We start from the raw sequence: 24,123 nt of genomic DNA on the forward strand, positions 1-24,123 counted from the left end.
ATATCTAGTCTCATAGCATTGTGGTCAGAAAAGATACTTGATACTATTTGAATTTTCTTAAATTTACCAAGGCTTGATTTGTGACCCAAGATATGATCTATACTGAGCACTTGAGAAGAAGGTGTATTCTGTTGTATTTGGATGGAATGTCCTATAAATATCAATTAAGTCTATCTTGTTTAATGTATCATTTAAAGCTTATGTTTCCTTATTTATTTTCATTTTGGATGATCTGTCCATTGGTGAAAGTGGGGTGTTAAAGTATCCTGCTATGAATGTGTTACTGTCAATTTCTCCTTTTATGGCTGTTAGCATTTGCCTTATGTACTGAGGTGCTCGTATGTTGGGTGCATAAATATTTACAATTGTTATATATTCTTCTTCGATTGATCCCTTTATCATTATACAGTGTCCTTGTCTCTTGTAATAGTCTTTATTTAATAGTCTATTTTGTCTGTTATGAGAATTGCTACTCCAGCTTTCTTTTGATTTCCATTTGCATGGAATATCTTTTTCCATCCCCTCACTTTCAGTCTGTATGTGTCCCTAGGTCTGAGGTGGGTCTCTTGTAGACAGCATATATACAGGTCTTGTTTTTGTATCCATTCAGCCAGTCTATGTCTTTTGGTTGGAGTGTTTAATCCAATTACATTTAAGGTAGTTATCGATATGTATGTTTCTATCATCATTTTCTTAATTGTTTTGGGTTTGTTATTGTAGGCGTTTTCCTTCTCTTGTGTTTCCTGCCTAGAGAAGTTCCTTTAGCATTTGTTGTAAAGCTCGTTTTGGTGGTGCTGAATTCTCTTAGCTTTTGCATGTCTGTAAAGGTTTTAATTTCTCTGTTGAATCTGAATGAGATCCTTGCTGGGTAGAGTAATCTTGTTGTAGGTTTTTCCCTTTCATCACTTTAAATATGTCCTGCCGCTCCCTTCTGGCTTGCAGGTTTCTGCTGAAAGATCAGCTGTTAACCTTATGGGGATTCCCTTGTATGTTATTTGTTGCTTTTTCCCTTGCTACTTTTAGTATTTTTTCTTTGTATTTAACTTTTGATAGTTTGCTTCATATGTCTTGGCGTGTTTCTCCTTGGGTTTAACCTGTACGGGACTCTCTGTGCTTCCTGGACTTGATTGACTATTTCCTTTCCCATATTAGGGAAGTTTTCAAGTATAATCTCTTCAAATATTTTCTCAGTCCCTTTCTTTCTCTCTTCTTCTTTTGGGATCCCTATAATTCGAATGTTGGTGCGTTTAATGTTGTCCCAGAGGTCTCAAAGACTGTCCTCAATTCTTTTCATTCTTTTTTCTTTATTCTGCTCTGCGGTAGTCATTTCCACTATTTTATCTTCCAGGTCACTTACCCGTTCTTCTTCCTCAGTTATTCCACTACTGATTCCTTCTAGAGAAGTTTTAATTTCATTTATTGTGTTGTTCATCATTGTTCGTTTGCTCTTTAGTTCTTCTAGGTCCTTGTTAAACGTTTCTTGTATTTTCTCCATTCTATTTCCAAGATTTTGGATCATCTTTACTATCATTACTCTGAATTCTTTTTCGGGTAGACTGCCTATTTCCTCTTCATTTGTTTGGTCTGGTGGGGTTTTGCCTTGCTCCTTCATCTGCTGTTTCTCTGTCTTCTCACTTTGCTTAACTTACTGTGTTTGGGGTCTCCTTTTCACAGGCTGCAAGTTCATAATTCCCATTAGTTTTGGTGTCTGCCCCCAGTGGCTAAGGTTGGTTCAGTGGGTTGTGTAGGTTTCCTGGTGGAGGGGACCAGTGCCTGTGTTCTGGTGGATGAGGCAGGATTTTGTCTTTCTGGTGGGCAGGACTGCATCCAGTGGTGTGTTTTGGGGTGTCTGTGACCTTATTATGATTTTAGGCAGCCTCTCTGCTAATGGGTGGGGTTGTGTTCCTGTCTTTCTCGTTGTTTGGCATAGGGTGTGTAGCACTTTAGCTTGCTGGTTGTTGAGTGGAGCTGGGTCTTAGCGTTGAGATGAAGGTCTCTGGGACGGCTTCCGTTGTTTGATATTATGTCGATCAGGGAAGTCTCGTGGACCAATGTCCTGAACTCAGCTCTCCCACCTCAGAGGCAAAGGCCTAACACCCAGCCGGAGCACCAAGACCCTGTCAGCCACGCGGTTTATAGGAAGTCTGCAGTCTTCTGCCAGTGTTCAGTAGGTGCTCTGTAGGAAGTGTTCCACATGTAGATGTATTTCTGATGTATTTGTGGGGAGGAAGATGATCTCCTCATCTTACTCCTCCACCATCTTGAAGGTCTATCTGTATGTTTTTTTTTTCCAAACAGCTAGTAGATTGTTAGGACATAAATACTTATTAAGCTTTGGGGGCTAACTGCTTAATGAACAGCACTGTTAGATATTTCTTTTGGCTGAGGAGCCCTCTGAAAAAATTACTGGGACAATAAGGGTGCTGTGAACTGAAAAACCTTCGGAACCTCTGCTGTGCAGGATAGAAGAGGCAGAAGACTGGAGGAAACTGTCTAAAACCCATATTGGCCTGTGTCAAAGTTTATCTGTTACAGAATTAACTAATACAATGAATGAAATGAATTATTACTACTAGGTGAGGTTCTTTTCAAATGCAATCCTTGGGTTGAAGTTGCAGTTAAAGATGGTGTGCTGAGGATCTGCTCTGGATTGGGAAGCAGACTCTCCAGGGATGCAAACTCAAGTCCCAAGCCTGTCTCTCACTAGCAGTATAATCCACACATGTCACCATGTACTACTGGGCATTGTTTAAACATCTGTAAAATTACAACATTAGTCTATCTCTAGTGTCTCTTCCAACCCTAACATCCTATGTATCTAAACTCTACCTGCTCCCTGCCTCCCAAGTCTGTCATATGACTTCTTCCCAAGCTGGCTCCCATTTCTTCCTTCTCGCTGCTTCACAAGAGTCAGATTGCTTTTCTTTTCCTCAAAGCTGGTACACCTACCATGTTTCTTGAGTTCCTGTTCATCCGCACTATGTTTGGATTGGAAAACAATCCCTAGTGCAACCCTTCCATGTGATTCAGGAAAAGAAATATGCATTTGAAAGATTTATTACTAATAACACTTGAATTTGGATCAGGAATAACAAAAGCAATAAACATATCACAATGTTCTCAGAGAGTGTATTAGAAATTTTAAAACAATGTTATTTGTTAGTCTGCCATAAATCTCGTTCCCTAGTGGTCACTCCTCACTGTAGACCTAGGGAAGGGAAAGCGAGGAGGGTAGATGCCACATCTGGGAAAGAAAAGATATGATGTGGGAAAGCCCTTGGAAGAAAAGAATCAGAGGAGGGAAGCCCATCCCTTCTGGCCCCCACTGAAGTGTAGAGGGGAAGAGAAGAGTCAGAAGGAGGAGGTGCAGATGATGAGGTTTGTGTGTCTTGACCTTCCCTCTCTGGGCCAAAGGCTGGGAACAGGGAAGAGTAGTGGATAGGCTAAGTGGCAAAAGAGAAGTAGGAGAGGCTTTGGCTGGACCTCGCATGTGGGGTTCTGAAAGGAGAGCACACTGTAGATTGAAATCATTCCCAGGATGGCTGTAGAGGAGGAATATTGGTGGAGTGGCAAGTGTGGGCAGGGCAGGATCCCAGAGCCTCCTTTGTTGCTCACTGGAAGGGATCCAAAACTTCCTACGTGCTCTCTCAAGCAATACAGAAAGGAGTTTACAAGACTAGTTTTCCAGATGATATTGTGGCAAGAAGATCCTGAAGCCTCAGTCTGCTGGGAGGAGTCAAAGTCAGACCTCAAAGCTGAGGTGGGGCTTAGCCAGTAGGACTGATGCCCTGGCTTTGATACCTAAGGAACAAAGGAGTTTCCTAGTCACAGACTTCAGCATCAAGCAAAGGCCATCTCTGCAGAGGCCAGAAAAGTCAGAGGATGGTACAAGTTGCATGTACCTCCCCTTCCCAGTCAGATACCCACTTGGAAAGGTGCAGAGGAAGAAAGAGAAAATGTTAAAGACTGGAATGTTTTTTGTTTTTGATGAGATAGTGAGATTTTTTTTTAAATTAACAAATCAGATTAGGTTTACTGGATTTGACTAAATATTTTTTTTCTCCATTACTCCATCACTACCTCCATGAGGAAGATTAGATTAATTATGAAAAATAAAGGTGTTTTCTTTGCATATGTGTATGTAGCACACAGAATTTTGATTCTTCTACTGTGCCAGGTATCATGTTAGGTACTTTGATTAGGGTCCTTAGTTTCATCAGTGGAAGCCCAATGGCCTTTTAATCTCCTCTTCCTTGCACTCAAGCCTCCTCTTTCCCCATCCTGCAGTTCTGCCCTGTATCACACAGGGACCATCTTGATGGAGGTTATTTTCTCTAGCAGGATGTTTCCCCAACTTCCCTGATGATAAGGAAATCATCCATGGTGCTTGTCAAAACTAAGGCCTCCTCAGCCTGTCACTGAGAGATTCCACTTTAGTGAACCTAGGATGGGGCTAGATATTTTTAACAAGCACCCCAAGTGACTCTTATCACCAGGGCAATTTGAGAAAACCTTGTTCTATTGTCTAATCCATAGGCTGCAATCTGCCCTTACAATCAGCTACAGTTCAGTAAAATGGTGTCACCATTTACCCTGATGCACAAACCGAAGTTTTAGTTCTTAATTCTGCATTTGTTCTCAACCCTTATATACAATGTATTACCCATGATGCATTTGATGTTATCAAGCAAATCTCAAATAAACCCACTTCCCTCCGTTTTCTCTGCTCTTATCATCTTCTAGTCAAAACTTCTACAACTCTTGACAATGTTTCTGCTTCCACTCTTCCTTGTTTTCACTATATTCTATACTCAGTGTCCAGAATCATCTTCTTAAAACATAAATCAGATTTGATCAAGATCATCAGATCAAATCACACTTTTGATCAAATCAGATCACACTTCTGATTAAATCTTTACGGGATTATACTTGGGATGAAAGTTGAACTTCTTTCTCATGGCTCGCAGATCCTGCATGTTCTGGTCTTGACGACCTCAGCAGCTTCACTCAAACCCCTTCTCTTACCCTCTCATGATCCCATCTACGCTGGTTTTGAGGTTTGCAAACACAACCGGCTCTTGTCAGCCTCATGGCTTTTGTATACACTCATTTCCTACATGGGACACTCTTTATCCACTCTTTGGATGACTAAGCCCTTCTCATCCTTCAGTTCTCAACTTAAATATCACTCCCCTGGGGAAGACTTCCTTGACCACCCTATAAAAAGTAGACTTGTCCCTTCTTAATCTCAGGGCATTGTTTTTGTCCTTCATATCACATATCACATGTTATAAATATTTCACGTTAGTTGGTTTAGTCTTGTATGCTTTCATTTTTAGCTTTCCAAATAAAAGGAGAACTCCATGAATGTAAGATGTGTATCTTCTGTGTACAGCACAGCAAACAGTACTCAATAAATATCTGTTGAATGAATTAATAGATAAACGAAGGGTAAAATTATTAGATCTTTGAGATGTTCTTAGTTTGTACAAAACAAAATCCCTCCTCAAAGAGATTTTTCCCTCTGGAAAACTCAACTTTTGGAATTTCCTCACAGACATGACAAGAAACAAGCGTAACTATACCAGAACTCCAAAATAATTTTCTAAAATCAGAATAAGGTGGAAGTGGGCAGAGAGAAAAGGAATCTAGAATAGCAATCCCCTGGTTCCTTACAACAACTTGCAAGATAACCCATATTCTGCTCCTAAATTCTAATTCCCACCATGTGTGAATCATGTCTACAGGCCTATTTGATAACAGCTGAGTTAAAACACACAGACAACAAATTAGCATGTAGACAGCTGAGGAAGTAGCAGAAAATTGGTAGACTTTTTCCAACATTGCTATCTTTTTTCTCTGTTCTTGGGAGAAACACATAAAAGGAAAACTTTTATATTTGTATTAGTTAGAGTTCTCTGAAGAAACAGAACCGATATACAGAGAGATATGTTTAAGAGGATATCTATTACAGGAATTGGCTCATGTGATTATGGAGACTGAGAAATCCCACAGTCTGTTTTATGCAAGTTGGAAAACCAGGAATGCCAGTAGTATCAACATAATTTAGCCCGAGTCTGAGGCCTGAGAACTGGGGGGCGGGGGGGGGGAGGGCAGGGCTCATGGTATAAATCCCTGTCTGAGTCTGAAAGCCTGAAAACCAGGAGCACTGATGTCTAAGGGCAGGAGAAGATGGCTATCTCAGCTCAAGCAGAGAGAACAAATTTACCCTTCCTCCACCTTTTTCTTATTCAGACCCTTGACAGATTGAAGGATGCCCAACCACATTGGGGAGGGTAATCTTTATTCAGTCTACCAATTCAAATGCTAATCTCTTCCAGAGATGACCTCACAGACACACCCAGAAAAAAATGTTTTACAAGCTATCTGGGCATCCTTTAACGGAGTCAAGGTGACACATAAAATTAATCATCACAATATTCATATACATGTATCAATAATTTTATAGTAAGTTGCTTCCTCAGGCATTTTGAAAAGTCATTTTCCTTAGGTATACCGGACATCACTCTCAGGAGTTTGTTCCTACTGTTTCTGAGCATGTGTCATGGTTGGCTTTCTCTGTTCCATAAGATTTTTTTTTCTGACTAGTGTTTAAATTCACTATCATATAACTTTTTACTAAATTTTTGTGGCTTTTTCTTTTTCATGTTTCTTAAAATTAAATTGTTTAGTACCATTTTATTTCCAACTTGAAGCTCAAGAAAATTACTTTCAAGGAGTTCATGGACTTTTTGCAGTGCTCGGACCATACAAGGAGCACTCTTCTATTTCATACACTTAAGGGGTTATATTCAAGAGGATTAATTACGTCCTCTTGGTGTGAAAAATTAATTGGAAAATCTCTTCATCTACATTTCTTGATCATGTATTTTCTCTTTCTCTGATAATGAAGTATTCTGAAATGTTACTATCACCACAATTGCTGGTTGATGGCTATTTTATTTACAAATTCCTTCTTCAACACTAATGAGTATGCAATAGCTCTTCAAAATGATCCTGTTTACTTATAGTTTATTGTGAAGTGTTAAATCCTTCCTAACCTGACACCTCTGGGAAATACATTATTGCTCCAGCTGTATTTACTTTCAAAAATGAGATTTAGGATGAATTACTGATCTGCTCTATCCAATAAAATCCATTCATCTACTGCAATTTCATTCACCCTAACTGACAAGAGGGTTGGGCTCTCACTGCCTAAAGAGCGGTCTTTTAAGACACTAGATAACACTGAGGATTGACATTTAAAAGGTGCTCATTCCAATAGTTTTTGCAATTTCCAAATTTGAGGATTTAATTCAATTCATAGAATGTATAGTTGAAAAAAATGGAACCTCATTAAGGAATAGATGCTGGTCAATTAGGCTTACTTACTAGCTAAATTTTTCTCCGTATTTGTCCTCAAAGACCTGCAAGTAACAAAAGTGTGGGAAATGTCACTCATGCCTTTATATATGCCAGAGTAAAATAGTTAAATATGTTTGGTGATTTTTTGGATAATAGATATCAACATTTTAAAAATTTTGCTTACTCTTTGCAATGACAATTCCAGGTAAATCAAAGTGGACTTTTAAGAAAAGATTTTTGCTACAAGAATGTTTATTCCCACTTAAAATGGAGAAAAATCAGTAATATCAAAGGAATTCAGCTAAATAAATTAAAATACATCCACAGAATGGAATATTACACAGTCATTAAAATGATGCTTTAAAATAATATGTAATGGGCTTCCCTGGTGGCGCAGTGGTTGAGGGTCCGCCTGCCGATGCAGGGGAACCGGGTTCGCGCCCCGGTATGGGAGGATCCCACATGCCGCGGAGCGGCTGGGCCCGTGAGCCATGGCCGCTGAGCCTGCGTGTCCGGAGCCTGTGCTCCGCAACGGGAGAGGCCACAATAGAGGAAGGCCCGCATCCCAAAAAAAAAAAAAAAAAAAAAAAAATGCCTTCAATATGAAGCAAAAATTGTGAGATATTGCACGATCACAACTTAAGCTGAAGGGCACTGCAGACAGTAATTTTAATTATTATCTTCGAATAATGAATATACTTGCTCCCATCCTGCAAAATGTTTGGCCACCAACCAATGTGACTTCAGGGTGAGTTGATTTTCGCCTTCACCCCACCTGATTTTATTAAGATCCATTAAAGTATCTTGTTTAACTACACCTTCTCATTTATTGTGAGGTTTTGGGTTCTTTTTTTCCCTTTACTAAATCCGAGGTGAATTCAAATGAATAGAATAATGTAAATTAAACAGCTTGGATGTTTAGCAGAAACTAAGGGAGATTATATTCACTCTGTTGCACAACACAGTAGAGTGAAGACAAGACTTTCTCCCCCATGCTTGCTTTGTGTGTTTTAATCATTTTGAGCATAAGGGCTTTCCTTCATTATTATTGCAATGCCAGGAAGGTCTAAGGTTGTGTTTCTTATACAAAATGATAAGAGAACCCTGCATTCAGAAAGTGACTTGTATTCAGGTGTTTCCAAAATTTTATATGCAATTTTTGATTGCTCTTGTCTGTTTATCATGAGTTTCTTCTACCTGACAATTTAAATGAGGTCAAATTTTTATGAACCAAGTGACTGTATTAGATTTTAAAATATCAGTACTCCATGGGTATGTTGGATTGTGTACGGGAGGTTGGGAAAAATATACTTAGGCTGTTTGTTGTTTGTATTTTTATGTTTTTATTCAATTTGTGCTCCTAGAAGAATTTATGAAGTTTTCCCTTTAGTAAAGATTACTGTTGAAAGTTTCTTCTTCTTTTTTTTTTAATTTGTTTAAATCAGCTCTAGTTTTGGGGACACAGTAGCTGAAAAACTTTGAAGTCATATTGAGTCTGGTTTTAATCCTAGTTATATGATATGGGGCAGGTTATTTAATCCAGGGCTAGCTTTCTCAAGGCTAAAAGGGGAAACTAATATCTATTTCACTAATACCTATTTTGACCATTTGGAATAAATGAGATGATGCATGAGGGGCCTGTTGCTTAATAAATGGTAGCTATTGACAGTCTCACCTGTTGCTTAGTGGGGACTCACACTAGAAATAAAGATAGTAACAGACAGTATATATCCACTCTCAAGGATGACATTACAGCACCGAATCTGACTTTCTCCCTAAAACATTTAAAAAAATACAATCTCAACAGAGAAAATATAAACGTCGTTATCACAGCCTATATGTGTGTTGGAGATAACAAATGATTTCTGGTGACCACTTCCTATGAACCTGAATGCCAGCCAGTAATTAAAATGGTCGGGTCCAGCCATCCTGTGACTGGACTGTAGGTCCAGCAGTCTAGCCCACTGAGACACCCACTCTGCCTAAGGGTAGAGGATTAGCAAACACACAAAACAGAATTTTTTTGATATTTCTTCCAGTGATGAACATGTATGCTCTTGAAATAAGAAAAAAAAACGAATTAAAAATTAAAATAAATAACCCTGGGAGTAAAAATAAAACTAGAGTGAGGAGAGACTCAGAGCCCCAGCTATGCAAGCTCTTTTCCAAGCAAAGAATCAAAAACTACTCAAACATGACAATAAGTGCCAATTTAATAGAACACTTACTACATGCCAGGCATGTTTGCTATACTCACTTCCTTACTTAGATTATCTTAGTTGACTTTCACCATAACTATGAATTAGTGGTTATTATTATACCCATGCTACAGATGGCAAAACAGAATTTGAGAGGTTAAGTAGATACCCAGGTCATAGAATCAGATATTGCATAAGTTGAGATTTGAAATCAGGCAGTATCCCTGGAGAGTCCCTGTCTCCTCCATGTGGTCCCTCAGCTGTCTGGACTTAGCCAACACATTAGGGAAGAAGTATTCAAATTAAAAAACTTTCCGAATAGCAGATCTCGAGTAGCACAACAGACCCCATCCTTTGCCCATCCTATCCATAACGATGAGAATCATTAGGTAAAGTCCTATCGAGGACCATCTCAGGACTTGCAATCAGTAGCACCTGAAAATAAAGGAACTCAGTATTGATTACTTACTCTGGATATTCTGTTATCCAAGTGCTTTACTGTCTTAGGTCCTTTATTACTCACAACAAATCTAGGAGATAGAAATTATTATTATTACAGTTACCTTCACTGGGGGAAACTAAGATTTAGAGAGACTGAGTAACTTGCCCAAGGTCATACAGTTAATGCGTGACAGGATGGAGCTAGCTCTCCTATCCAGACCACTCATGTCAGAGTCCATGCTTCAGAAAAGCACATCCTGCAAATACAAAGTATCTACAAATACTGGAGATACTGAATAGCAGAGCAGTGCTTTTCATCTTTGTATCCACAGCCCCTAGAACAGAGCCTGACATAGAGTTGGTATCAACAATAATCACAGACACTTTAAAACTTTTACCTTGGGCCAGGCACTCAAGGGTTTTAAGTACATACCAACTCATGCAATCTTTGCAACAATCTACAAGGAAGATACTAGTATTATCTCCATTTTTCAGATGAGAACACTGACAAATGAATGACACATGGAAGAAAGACAGGGAAGGAAGGAAGAGAGGGAGGGGAGGGAGGAAAAGAATATTTCAGAAGACAGACATTGGCCTCTCCAAACAGATTCCTTCTGTAACCCTGCTCATAAGTGAAGCTCAAACAGGTACCATATGAAAGAGTTCCCACTGCTTGAGCTTTACCTGGGACAGAGGCAATTAATGGTTTTGTATGATTCAGAGTTTATATCCCAGGTGCATCATTAGTCACTGTTCAGATTTAAAATGTCACCAAAACTCAATGGCTTCTCTGGGCGTGTGGAGGCACAGCTGCGCTGTTCTGTTTCTGTGATCTTTGAGGTTGTTTATATGATGTGTTGCACAATCACTCTAGGTAAAGTCACAACAAAGCTATCTGAATATCATTTCTGAAAAAGGCCAAAGTTGGCATCCAAAATCATGCAAGGAGCAGCATTCTAGAGACAAGGGTTGGAGGCAAGAGCAGGGGGCAACGGTAGGGGTGCAGAATCAAGCCCGCCGGAAGCCTGGGATCCCAGCAGGTCCAGGGAACACGTGAAACGAGATCTAGGTACTCAGGCAGGACTAAAGAGCTTGCCAAGCAGGCTGTGGCTCTCTCATCATAGAGCTGCCATCCCGGGGATCTTGGAGAAACTGGAAGGAAAAGTGGGATGTTGGTCACAAGGAAGGACAGGAACCCAACTATTCAATTTGGAGTACAAATTTGATCTCAGTCATTTAAACTAATGAACTAGGTTAGTTTCCTTAAACTCTAATTATAAGATCAGTCTCAGGGCTTCCCTGGTGGCGCAGTGGTTGAGAGTCCGCCTGCCGATGCAGGGGACGCGGGTTCGTGCCCCGGTCCGGGGGGATCCCACAAGCCGTGGAGCGGCTGGGCCCGTGAGCCATGGCCGCTGAGCCTGCGCGTCCGGAGCCTGCGCTCCGCAACGGGAGAGGCCACAACAGTGAGAGGTCCGCGTACCGCAAAAAAAAAAAAAAAAAAAAAAAAAAAAGATTAGTCTCAGAACCTAGTAAAGGGCTGGACTTTTGACATAGCCATTTACTTTGGGTTTAGTCATCTCACTTATGTCTAATGGCTTTTCAGCTGATTCTCATGAGTTTTCCAATTAACACATGGCTTTGTTTGCAAATGATCATGCTGTCTCCACTCTCGCAGCCATTATAACCTCTTCTTTCCATCTTCTTTGCACTGGTTAGGACTTTGAGACCAGTACAGGCCCGCATCCCCTCATCCAAAACTCTTGGGACCAGATACGTTTGGGAATTCAGAATGTTTCAAGTTTTAAAAAGGTGGTAATAAGAGTTTTCCATAGTAAGGTATAAAGCAGCACTCCTTGACCAACACATTAACGCTTCTTCAAGCAACAAAATGAATGCTCTAGGGATGAATAAATGCTATACAGCACCTCACTTAAGTTCAGGGAAGGTTTTGCTATCACATGAGTTATTTTAAAAAGCAACTTCGGTTACCAGGGGATAAGGGGAGGGGAGGGATAAATTGGAAGACTGGGATTGACACATACACACTACTAAATATAAAATGGATACGTGATAGGGACCTACTGTATAGCACAGAGAACTCTACTCAGTACTCTGTAAAGGCCTATATGGGTGGGGAATCTGAAAAAGAGTGGATAGATGTATTTGTATAACAGAATCACTTTGCTGTACACCTGAAACTGGCACAACATTGTAAATCAATTCTACCCCCCAAAAATTTTTTAAAAAACCAACTTTTGGTTTTCAGAGCTTCAGGATTTCATAATTGCAGACAAGGGACCGTGAACATGAAATAAGAAACAGTGGCTATAATGGGAATTATTTTTGAGAAGGGACAAAAATGGATGGGACTTGAGATGGTGTCCTCTTAGAGGAGGGAGGTGCTGTAAGAGAATGAGGTTAAATGGGAAAGAGAGAAAAGAAGACCGAGGAAACGTTCCCCCCAAAAGCAGGAGGACATGGACCCCAAAGCTCATGCATTTTAGACTAGCAGAAAGTCCTGCCTTCAGATGTGACCCCAGGGCTTTAATTTTTAGAACCAGAGCACCCTGAGATATAACTTACTAAAAAGCACTTATCATGCTAATCTGCTTTCCATCCTGGTAAAAGCTAGATCCTAAGAGCCAGGTCATGGCTTTATCATCTTTGCAATCCCTGAAAACACCTCACCTATGACCTGTATTTGCAGCTATTTAACAAACCAACTTTTTTAAAAAAATTAATTTATTTTATTTTTGCTGTGTTGGGTCTTCATTTCTGTGCAAGGGCTTCCTCTAGTTGTGGCGAGCAGGGGCCGCTTGTGCGCGGGCCTCTCACTATCGCGGCCTCTCTTGTTGCGGAGCACAGGCTCCAGACGCGCAGGCTCAGCAGCCATGGCTCACGGGCCTAGCTGCTCTGCGGCATGTGGGATCCTCCCAGACCAGGGCTCGAACCCGTGTCCCCTGCACTGGCAGGCAGATTCTCAACCACTGTGCCACCAGGGAAGCCCTAATAAACCAACTTTTGTGGAGTTAATTTCTCTGGGTATGCAAAAGACACTGAGTAGAAAAAAAGAGGAAATATTTTCGGAGGGCAGTAGTATTGGCCATGCCATACACACATGGATCACCCATTTCCACGACAGTAGTCGCTAAGGCACATATCTGAGGAGTCATGACCAACACAGAAGAGTCTGGAAAAGATGGAGCAGGCTTCAGTTACTCAGCCTAACTGCAGGGAATGAGCAAACACTTGACCTCGCTGATTTCTGAGGTCACTGTAGGGAAGGAAGTGCTCCTTGAGCAAGTAGACTTCCTCATAAAATAGCTTCTGGTCCTCTGAGTTACACCTCTCAACACTATTGTAAAAAGCCCTTCTGTGGACACTGTTCAGCAGAAAGCCCTTACTATCTCCCGGCCCATGATCCTCCTTCACGCTTCTCTATCCATTTCACTGATGCACCACGATCACCCCGTTCTCCTTCTCCCTTCGTCTTGCCAGTCCTCATTCCTGCCCACCTTCCACTCACCAGTGTCCTTATATGTTCGCAGGCAACTTCTCTCCTGAGCAAGTGCCTGCTGGGTACGCACATCTAATTGTTTGATTAATCTCAAGTTCCGTATGTCCAAAATCAAACTCGGCATTATCACAATACCATTCCTCTTCCTGACTTTCAAATGTTTAAAAACTACATTGCCGGGACTTCCCTGGTGGTCCAGTGGTTAAGACGCCACACTTCCAAAGCAGGGGGTACGGGCTCAATCCCTGGTCAGGGAACTAATCCCACCTGTCATGTAGTGGAGTCAAAAATAAATACATAAAGAAATAAAATAAAAATGAAAGGTTGGAATTTAACAGAGAGCGTGTTATTCGCGATAATACAAATAACTACTTAAAAAAACACAAAATGTGTTTAAAAAAAACCTACATTGCCATTTTTCCACTGACAAATTTTAAAATGATCATACCTCAAAGGAAATCAGATTCTAAATTCCTCTTCAGGTTTATTTACGTTCTCCCAATCTCCCACCCCGGCTATTTCAATCGTTTCTGCCCAGATTTCCTTTCCTCCAATTAAGCCATCACATCAATAGCAATCTTAATCAGCCAGGAATTGCATTCAGCTGTGAGTAATAAACCTCTGAAAAATAATGGCTTAAACAAGATTAGGGTATATTTTTCTCTCTCTGACTCAGGTTCCTTCCAGCTTTGTACTCCACCATCTTTAGGGAGGGCCTCTCCTCCTCTAACTGTAAAGATGGCTGCTGGAATTCAAGCCATCTTGTTCATTCCCAGGAAAGAAGAAGCAAGATCTAAGGGAAAGGGGGCATGACATCTGAGTCAGCAGGAGCTTCCCTAGGACTCCCCGAACAACTTCCTCCTAGAATACAGTCCCAGGAGCCCCTCCACGACAGGGGAGACTGGGAAACAAAGTTTTTTAGCTGGCATTCGTCATTCCCCCTAAAACTGAGACTGAGGTAGTAAGGAGGGTGAGAAGAACATTAAACAGGCAAAATTAGACTGCAAGTTACTATTTCTAAAATAAGTTTGTGATAAAAAGAAAACATTCCGTACAGTCTCATTGCCTACGAAGTTAAATCTAAAATTGTAGCAAAATGTTCGAGCCTTTCCAGGATCTACCCGCAACCAATCTCCCCAGCCCTTTCTTCTACTCCTCAGAGCAGCTGTCCTCAGATTTTAATGTGCTTAGGAAGCACCTGGGGATCTTGTTAAAATGCAGAAGCTATTTCAGGAGGTCTGAGACGAGGTCTGAATTTCTGCATTTCTAACAAGTTCCCTTGTAATACTGATGCTGCTGGTCCCTGGAGGACAAGGTTCTAGAGCAGCGATTCTCAACTAGGGGCCTTACTGCCTCCAAGGAGACTTCTGGCAACATCTGGAGAAAATCTTGCTTGTTACAACGTGGGGTGCGGGGAGTAGGGAAGGCAGGGCGCTACTGGCATCTAGGAAGTAGAGGCCAGGGATGATGCTAAGTGTCCTACAGTGCACAGGACAGCCCCCTGCATCAGAGAGTTGTCTGATCCAAATTGTCAGTACTGCTGAGGTTGAAAAAGCCCTGTTCAGGAAGTAGCCTATGCTCTGGAAAGATGGGCTTATATGTTATTCAGATAAGCCCTGCCTTTTCCTATCTTTATCAACATGTTTCCCCCAGTTAGTTCTTATCTTCCTTACAGTCAGCTCTATCAGTTGATTTCTCATTCTTGTATCCAGGCACTGTTGATACACCACCACTTCATGAATGCATGCCAGTTCCCCTGACCATGGGTTCTCTCCCACCCCTGAAGTGCCTTTTATGAACTTGCTATAGACTGAATGCTTGTGCCCTCCAATACTCACATATTAAATACTAATCTCTAACATGATGGTATTTAGAGGTGGGACCTTTTGGAGTGACTAGGTCATGAGGGCTCTAAAGAATGGGATTAGTGCCCTTATAAAAGAGACCGAAGAGCTCCCTCATCCCTTTTGTCATGGGGGACACATCCAGAGGAAAGCTGTCTATGAACAAGGAAGCAGGCTCTCACCAGACACCAAATCTCCTGGCACCTTGATTTTGGACTCCCCAGCCTCCAATACTATAAGAAATAACTTCTGTTGCTTATAAGCCACCCACTCTATGGTATTTTGTTATAGCAGCCCTAATGTACTAAGCGAGCACTTCTCACAGGAAATAGATTATAAATTGTTCAAGGTGGATGCTGTACTTTCAACACCTTGGTAAACTTCCATGGTAGCCACTGGCATGGTGCCCTACACACTATTGAATGGGCTCCCTTTTTTATTTTTATAGAACACATAGGTATTTAAAATTATTAAAATGTATATGTATATAATGATATAATTATATAAACATAAACATACATATATATATACATATACATACATATACATATATATATATATAAAATACACATTAAGCCTTTAAGAAATTGCCCTAATGCAGTTAACTCACCATGGCTCTATCTTTCCTAGTCTCTTCCTTATAACAACCACCAGTGCAGATTGTAACACCTTCCAGTCCTCATAAAACCCAACTATAGTTCCCATAGACAGGTTTTAAAATGCGGAGGAAAAGAAAGTTTAAAACCCCTCATTTAGGGCCACTGTCTGGCTTTCATTAAGCCTTCCCTGATTCTTTCAGGCCAGGGTTCATGGACCAGTGCCTATTTACCTGGTTGGCTGAGATTAAAATGAGTAATAGACCCTCTGTGCTATCAATACAGTCCTAATGAATATTTCATTGAGCTGAACTCCCACTCGGGTTCTTTTTCTGAGTTTCAGACAGAGGTAAGACAGGTATGTCTTGCTTGTTCACTAGCATTTTTAAAAGGCTGCTCTTTTCTCACAAACGATAACAATTTTGTGCTTAAGATGATTTCTGAGAAGGTAGAAACATTGTGCTTATTTGACCATCTGTTAGGAGAACACTGATTCACTAGAACAGACTTCCAACTAATTCACATTTCAAAACTTTAATAAAATATTTTAAGCAAAGGTCAGAGAGATAGCCCATTTTCCATTAAATTATACCCAAACGCATATACATGCATACACATCACACATTCACACACATATACACATACATGCATACAGTTGCACATGTGTACCTATATGCACACACTATGCAGATCAACATATGTGTATACACAAGTATACACACATAACACACTCAGACGCCTGCACACACATGCACGTACACCCATCACCCATATGCACATACACACACTAACATATATACACACTTATGCACCCACACACATGCACAGACATATACACCTGAAGTAGGCTGCAAAGTGGCCCCCCAAAGATATCAGGACCTAATCCCTGCCATTCGTTATCTTATTTGGGGAAAAGGTCTTGACTAATGTTACTAGGATCTTGTGATGGAGAGATCATTCTCATTCTGGACTGTCGAGATGGGCCCTGACGCCATCACTAGTGTCTTTATAAGAGAGAGCAGGGAGAGATTTTACACACACACACAAAGGAGAAGTTCCATATGGAGACAGAGGCAGAGACTGGAACGATGTGGCCACAGTCAAGAAATGCCCAGTGACCAGAGGCTGGAAGAGGCAAGGATCAGTTTTCTCCTTTAGAATCTCCAGAGGGACTGTGGCACTGCCTACATCTTGATTTCAGCCCAGTGATGCTAATTTCAGACAGTTCTGGCCTCCAAAACTGTGAAAGAATAAATTTCTGTTGTATTAAGCCACCAAGTTTGTGGTAATTTGTTACAGCAGCCCCAGGAAATACCCATCAATATATGCACATACATACACACATACATACTCTCACATATATACACTTCATATGCCCATGCACACACACGCATGCACACATATGTACACCCATCACTCATGTATACAAACATAAACGTTCATACACTCACGATTATATGTATGTGCTAACAGGTTAACTTGGTTATCTCTAAAACACCTTCAATGAAACCAAAAACTTGAATCATACCCTTCTCAAATAAAATAAATATGTAAGAAAAAAGTGTCAAAATATTAATAACAATTAGAGGAGGAACCCATGAATTTTTCCCTATATTTAGTCTTACCCATAACTAATAATAATTAGTAACATCAGGTAAAGCCTCTTATGGGCTAAGCCATTGTGCTAATTGTTTTAGAGGTATAATCACAACAATCATACACAGGAGAAACAGAGGTGCAGAGAGGATAAATAACTTTTAAGGTCACAGACCGATGGAGCTGAGATGAGAACCCAGGCATTAGGATGCCAGGGGCCACATTTTAACCAATAAGAAATAGTGTCATTTAAGATTTCAATATTTTTCTTTAATAAAAACTTATGTATTTAGTTACACATTTCAACAGTGTCACTTGCTACTTTATTTCAAGCCATAGCACCTGTGCACATGCCGGAATCAGGGCTAACTGGGTATCTTAACTGAAATCGGAGTACCATCGGGTAAAGGCCTTTTCTTTACCCTGCTGTTCCCTTCATAGCCTCCCACCAAGTATGAGGCTTTTTGCAGCTAGAGAGACAGGACGTGTGCTGTGCACACAAGGGCCTGAGCCCCTACCAGCAGCCTCTCCACTGGGCTTCCCAGGCGCCTGAAATCCTATTCCCTCCACTGGGCCAACTGGAACCACACAGGCTCTTGGAGCTCTTTCTTATGACAGTGATTCTGGAAATACTGTTATTTTTGTGTGTTGCATACACATGGGTCACATATTTCGATGCACAAATCAAAAATGTGTTATGTTAATACATGTTTATTTCAAGGCCTATGTATGCAAACCAAAATATAAGCTTATAAATTCCGCAGGTTGCAAAAGCAAAACACTAAGAACAACCAATCACAAACAACAAACTAGGCTTTAAGCTACAGGCAATCAATAACTGCCTTCCTTTTTTCCACCTTTTGTCTGTAAAAGCCTCTCCCGTAGCTCTTGCCCATGGAGCCAGCGTTGGTGGCCATTTCCAGTTTGGTGCTGCACCATTCTGATTGATTTTTTTGTTCAAATAAACTCTTAAAATGTTTTAACATGCCTCAGTTTTATCTTTTAACAGCATAAAGGGACCAGCCAAGTCAAATGCCATGCTCAAGGTTGTAAGTAGCTCTGGCCACTTCAGCTCTGGGCTGAATTCTGGGCAGTTATATCAGTGGAGACAATGGAGGGTTTATTCCTTGGATTTATTTTGATTTTTTTTAAACTGTAAATACAGGAGGAATCAGGCCTCACCCTGCACCTCCCTGTTCTCCCTCACCTTCTTTCATTTGTTGTGGGAAGGAGGCTCAAGAGACGGTGACAACCCTAATCAGGGACAGGGTGAGGACTGCAGGAGCAAATGGAAATGTCACATCCAGACAGACCTTGGAGAAAAAATGTAATTGCAACTTCTCACAGGAGGACATTGGACAGGAAATGGCAGTTCTCTGAGAGATAAGCCACAAGCCTCCCCTATCTTAGGATCTCAGTGAATCTTCCTGATGTATCCCAGAGGGCGGTAGCATGTCTGGAAGATTAAGCGAGGAATAAATGGGAGAAAGGGGGTGGCGTTGGTCCTTTGTGGGGAGGGGGTGTGGCTCTTATTTACATGGGATCACAGCCATATCAGAGTGTCACTCACTTTCATACATGGACAATGGGGAAACTGTGACATTCTACTGTGGCCGCAATTCCTGCAAATGCTTCTGTACAGTTTCTCCCTTTTTCTAAAGTAGAATGATTTACGCCACGTGGATGAAACCTTCCCCTGTAGATAAAATGACATCCCGTGGGTACTGTTTTGATGTCGTCCACTGTATCTCAGGGTTTAAAACCTATTTTCTCTGCTTCCCACGCTTTTTGCTTCTCTTGGTTTAAAATAGTGACAGTGCTAGACTACAGGCGTTTGCTCTCACATTTTGAAATCTGTGAATGTTTGTTGAATTTGAAGAAAAAATATTGCCACACAGTATTTATCTAACCTGTAAAATGAGAACTGAAGAAAAATTAAAATAATTGTGGGAACCCAGTTACAGACGACTTTCATTTGTTTTATTTTTATCATTCTTTCCTCCTCTCTATCCTTCCTTCCTTCCTTATTTATGTATTAGCTGAAGAAGTCCCTCCCTTGTCTTGTGGACTTGTGGATTGGAGTCGGTCCCTCTGTTTTGGGAAAGTCATCAAAATGACCCCGTTGGGAGCACAAGGGAAAGGCAAATTCTCACTCTCTGTATTCAGAGACAACTGAACACAGATGCCAAGGACTGAGATGTTGGGGTGAATCACTTTGTCTTTTGCTGGACTCTCTCCTAGAAGAAGGAGAAATGTGTTCTCTAAATACACACTGCTATATATAGAATAGACAACTAATAAGGCCCTACTGTATAGCAGAGGGAATGCTACTCAGTACTCTGTGATGGCCTATATGGGAAAAGAATCTTAAAAAGAGGGGATATATGTATATGTATAACTGTTTCATTTTGCTGTACACCTAAAACTAACACAGTATTGTAAATCAACTATACTCCAATTAAAAAAAATTTTTTAACTCTAAATATAAATGGAAAAAAAATGTGGAGTAGACTGTAATGCTGATGGGACATACTGAGTAGCTGAAACTATAGAACATAGACCACTGACCATTAGGATTATACTAGCTGGACCACTGTGTAAGCCTTACCTGGGCTTTGAGGGCCTGAGAGGAGGCAGCTTGGCTCAGCTTGGAGCTTAGAGGAGCAAGTTATGACACACCCCCAAGGTGACTTGGAGGGCCCTCACGTTCCTCTGGACCAAACAATACACAGGCATATGAGCGAGGCAGCAGGCAGACAGGTTACAGATGTAGAAGCATTCCTCAGGGGTCCCTAGGAATTACCTGGCAAGAAAGCATCAAGAATAAAACTCACCCTCCTGAAGACAGATCTTTGCATGTGGGGAGATTATTAATCATTTTTTAGAGTGACCTTAATTTGTTCCCATAAGCACTGAAGTGGTACATAGGGATTACAGCTTATTTTTACTAATTTTTAACTAAGCAAGCTTTTTAAAAAAAAATTCACACCTTTCAGTCTGAAAGGTACACAAATCTTAAATGGAAAGTTTATCAAATATATGCACATCCATATAACCATAACCTAAATCAACATATAGAATATTTCTGGGCAAAACTCTCCGCTCTCCAAAGGTAACCAGTATTCCAACTTCCATCACTATAAAGTAGTTTTGCCTGGAATTGAACTTTCTATAAATTGAATTATACCATGTGTACTCTTTTTGTGTCTGGCTCTTTTTTGCTCCATGGTTTTGTCTGTGAGATTCACCAGGTTACTGTGTTCTTTTCATTGTTGTGAGGCATTCTGTTACATGAATATACCAAAATTTATTTACCTATTCTAATGATGATGGACATTTGAGTTGTTCTCATTTGGGAGCTATAATAAAGAACAGAACTATACCTGTACATGTTGTTTGGTGGATATTAACACTCAACTTCTGAGAGTTATGTGCTCAGGACTGGTGCTGAGGGTTAGAGAGAATGGATACTTTTACCTTTAATGAGAGAGTTCTACAAAGTGGTTTTAGCAATTGACACTTCTACCACCTCTGCATGAGTGCCAATATCTTGCATTGCCAGTTCTTTTCATTTTAGCCATTCTGCTTGGTATATAGTAGTTTTACAACACAGGTGTAATTTAAATTTGTTTGAACTTATGAGGTGGAGCATCTTTCGGTAATGCTTCATTTCAATATCCTCTTTTGTAAAGTCACTTTCTCTTTTGTTTTCAGTAATTTTTTTTCTTATGGATTTGTAGGAGATGACAGAAAGGATAGATGGGTGATAAAATGGATAGATAGGTAGGTAGGTAGGTAGGTAGGTAGGCAGGTAGATAGATAGACACATACTGATAAAAGACATTTAACAAAACATATATCTAACATTATGCATTGCTAACGCCTTCTTCTAGTAGGTGACTTGCCTTGTGACTCTCTTATTGTTTTGTTTTGATTAACCAAAGTGTTTAATTTTAATGAAGTCCAATTTATCAATATATTCTTTTGTGATTAGGATATTCTGATGTAAATTTTAGGAAATCATTCCTATCCTAAGTTCAAGAAGATATCCTTCTATATCTTATTCTATAAGCTTTATTGTTTTATCTTATACATTTGGGTCTATAATACATCTTACATGAATTCTTGCATATGGTGTGAGATGGTGGTCAATGTTTTCTCCATATGTTTATCCAATTGACCCGTACCATTTATTGAAAAGACTATCTTCCCACACCACCCTCCTCCCCCAAGTTGCTGTGGCTCCTCTGTCGTGTATCAGGTGACTGTATATGTGTGAGTCTGTTTCTAGGCTAATACAGTCATTTCTGTGACATTTTAATAAATCAATCTTTATATCTGCTAGTGTAAGTTCTCCATCTTTATTCTTTTTCTAATTTGTCTTGACTATTCTAGGTCTTTTGATGTCTAATGTGTATTTTAGAATTAGATTGTCAATATCATACACACACACACACACACACACACACCCCACTGAGATTTTAAGGGGATACTATTGAATTTATAGGCCAATTTAGGAAGACTTGATATCTTAATAATATTGAGTCTTCATGAAACAGGGTAAGTTCTTCCTTTTAATCAGGTCATCTTAATTCCTCTTAGCAACATAGTTTGCAGTATAGAGGTCTTGTAGCTCTTTCTTTAGACTTATTCTTAAGTACTAGAGATTCTTGGTATTTTTATTAGATTTATTCCCAGATACTAAAGATTCTTGCTACTTTTAATTGTAACTTCTATTTGGTTGATGTTACTTATAGAAATAAAATTGATTTTTATTTTGATATTGATGTTGTACCCAGTAATCTTGCTAAATTCACTCAATAGTTCTAATAATTTGTACTTTCTTTAAATTTATATATGTTTTTGTATTTTATATGTAATAATGTCATCTGCCAATAATAACAGTGTTGTTTTTTTCTTCCCAACCTTTATAAATTTTATTATTCTTTATTGCCTTGTTGCACTGGCTAGGATCTTCAGTATGTTGAACAGAACTAGTGACAACAGACATCCTTGTCTTGCTTCTGAACTCAGGTAAAGCAGTCAACATATTACCATTAAGCACTGACTTATGAAGATACACTATATAGAACTGGAATGTCCCTTTCTGTTCCCATATTGATATGCATTTTTAAAAATTATGAACATTAAATTTTATCAAATGCTTTCTTGGCATAAATTGAGAAAATCATTGGGTTCTTTTTCATTTTTGTGCAAATGTGAAAAATTACATTGATTGATTGATACATAATAGTTAAATCAACTTGGCATTTTTGAAATTAACCCTATTAGATTACAGCATAATTTGCTACTAGTACATCCCTGGAATTGATTTGTTAATGACTTTTTAGGATTATTTGTGTGTATGTCTATATTTGTGAAAGAAATTATCCAGGGCTTCCCTGGTGGAGCAGTGGTTGAGAGTCCGCCTGCCGATGCAGGGGACACAGGTTCGTGCCCCGGTCCGGGAGGATCCCGCATGCCGTGGAGCGGCTAGGCCCGTGAGCCATGGCCGCTGAGCCTGCACGTCGGAGCCTGTGCTCCGCAACGGGAGAGGCCGCAACAGTGAGAGGCCCGTGTACCACAAAAAAAAAAAAAAAAAAAAAAGGGAAATTATCCAGTAATTTTCCATTCTTATAATGTCTTTATCAGGTGTTTTATCTCAGTGTTATGCTGGACACACAAAAATGAGTTACAAAGTATTTTCTTTCCAATTTTTCTGGAAGAGTTTTTGTCTGATATTATTTCTTCTTTAAATATTTGAAAGAACTCACCAGTGGAAATATCCGGGCCCAGAATTTTTGTTGTTGTTCTTGTTGTTTCTTTTATGAAAATGCTTTTAAATAAAGGTTTGCTATTTTAAAAATAAATATAGAAAGATTTCATTTCTGATAACTGTCAAGTAAGCTCCTGTTGGACTGACCCTCTCACAGATAACAGTTTTGAACTCTGGAAGAAGTACAATAAAAATAAATACAACTACTTAAAAGTACTAGAGAAGAACAAAAGCAGCACATTTTAGAGGGAAGTCGATATTCAGAAGAAGGGAATAACGTGAGGTTTCACTTTTTTTTTTTAAACAACTGAAAGCCAGAGGACAGGCCAAAATTGGCACCATACATGGTGGTCAAAATTCCATTAAAAAGCCTATAATCTCTCTGGCTTAAAGACTCAGAAAAGAGAATTCCATAGTTTCTGGAAAATGAAGAGAAAATACTGGAAGGATGGATTCAGAGAGAGGGAGTCCCACATTCCAGGTATGTCCAACTATCTGACCAAACCACGAACCATACACGTAAAGGGCAGACTCAAAGAAGCCTAGCTAAAGTCAGAGAACTGAACTGAGATTTGAACTGTTGTCCAAAACACAGTATTACAGTATTATAGTTTGAGTCCAGCCAAGTTTAACCAAGATTAATGTTCCATTAAAAAAAAAAACAACAGGGCTTCCCTGGTGGCGCAGTGCTTGCGCATCCGCCTGCCGATGCAGGGGAACCGGGTTCGCGCCCCGGTCTGGGAGGATCCCACATGCCGCGGAGCGGCTGGGCCCGTGAGCCATGGCC

The 24,123-nt window shown here is 40.1% G+C and overlaps 1 protein-coding gene across 3 annotated transcripts in view; it reads right to left on the reverse strand.

Annotated features, from left to right (window-relative positions):
• Positions 1-24,123, reverse strand: part of TBC1D4 (TBC1 domain family member 4) — a 640,377-nt gene that overhangs the window by 120,158 nt on the left and 496,096 nt on the right. For all 3 annotated transcript variants that reach the window (XR_008619072.1, XR_008619073.1, XR_003682569.2), the window contains one exon: positions 20,169-20,363. The gene's annotated coding sequence lies outside the window, so the exon portion shown is untranslated. The remainder of the gene's footprint in view (positions 1-20,168; positions 20,364-24,123) is intronic.

The sequence above is a fragment of the Physeter macrocephalus genome, chromosome 13 (assembly GCF_002837175.3).
Source record: "Physeter macrocephalus isolate SW-GA chromosome 13, ASM283717v5, whole genome shotgun sequence".
NCBI lineage: Eukaryota > Metazoa > Chordata > Mammalia > Artiodactyla > Physeteridae > Physeter > Physeter macrocephalus.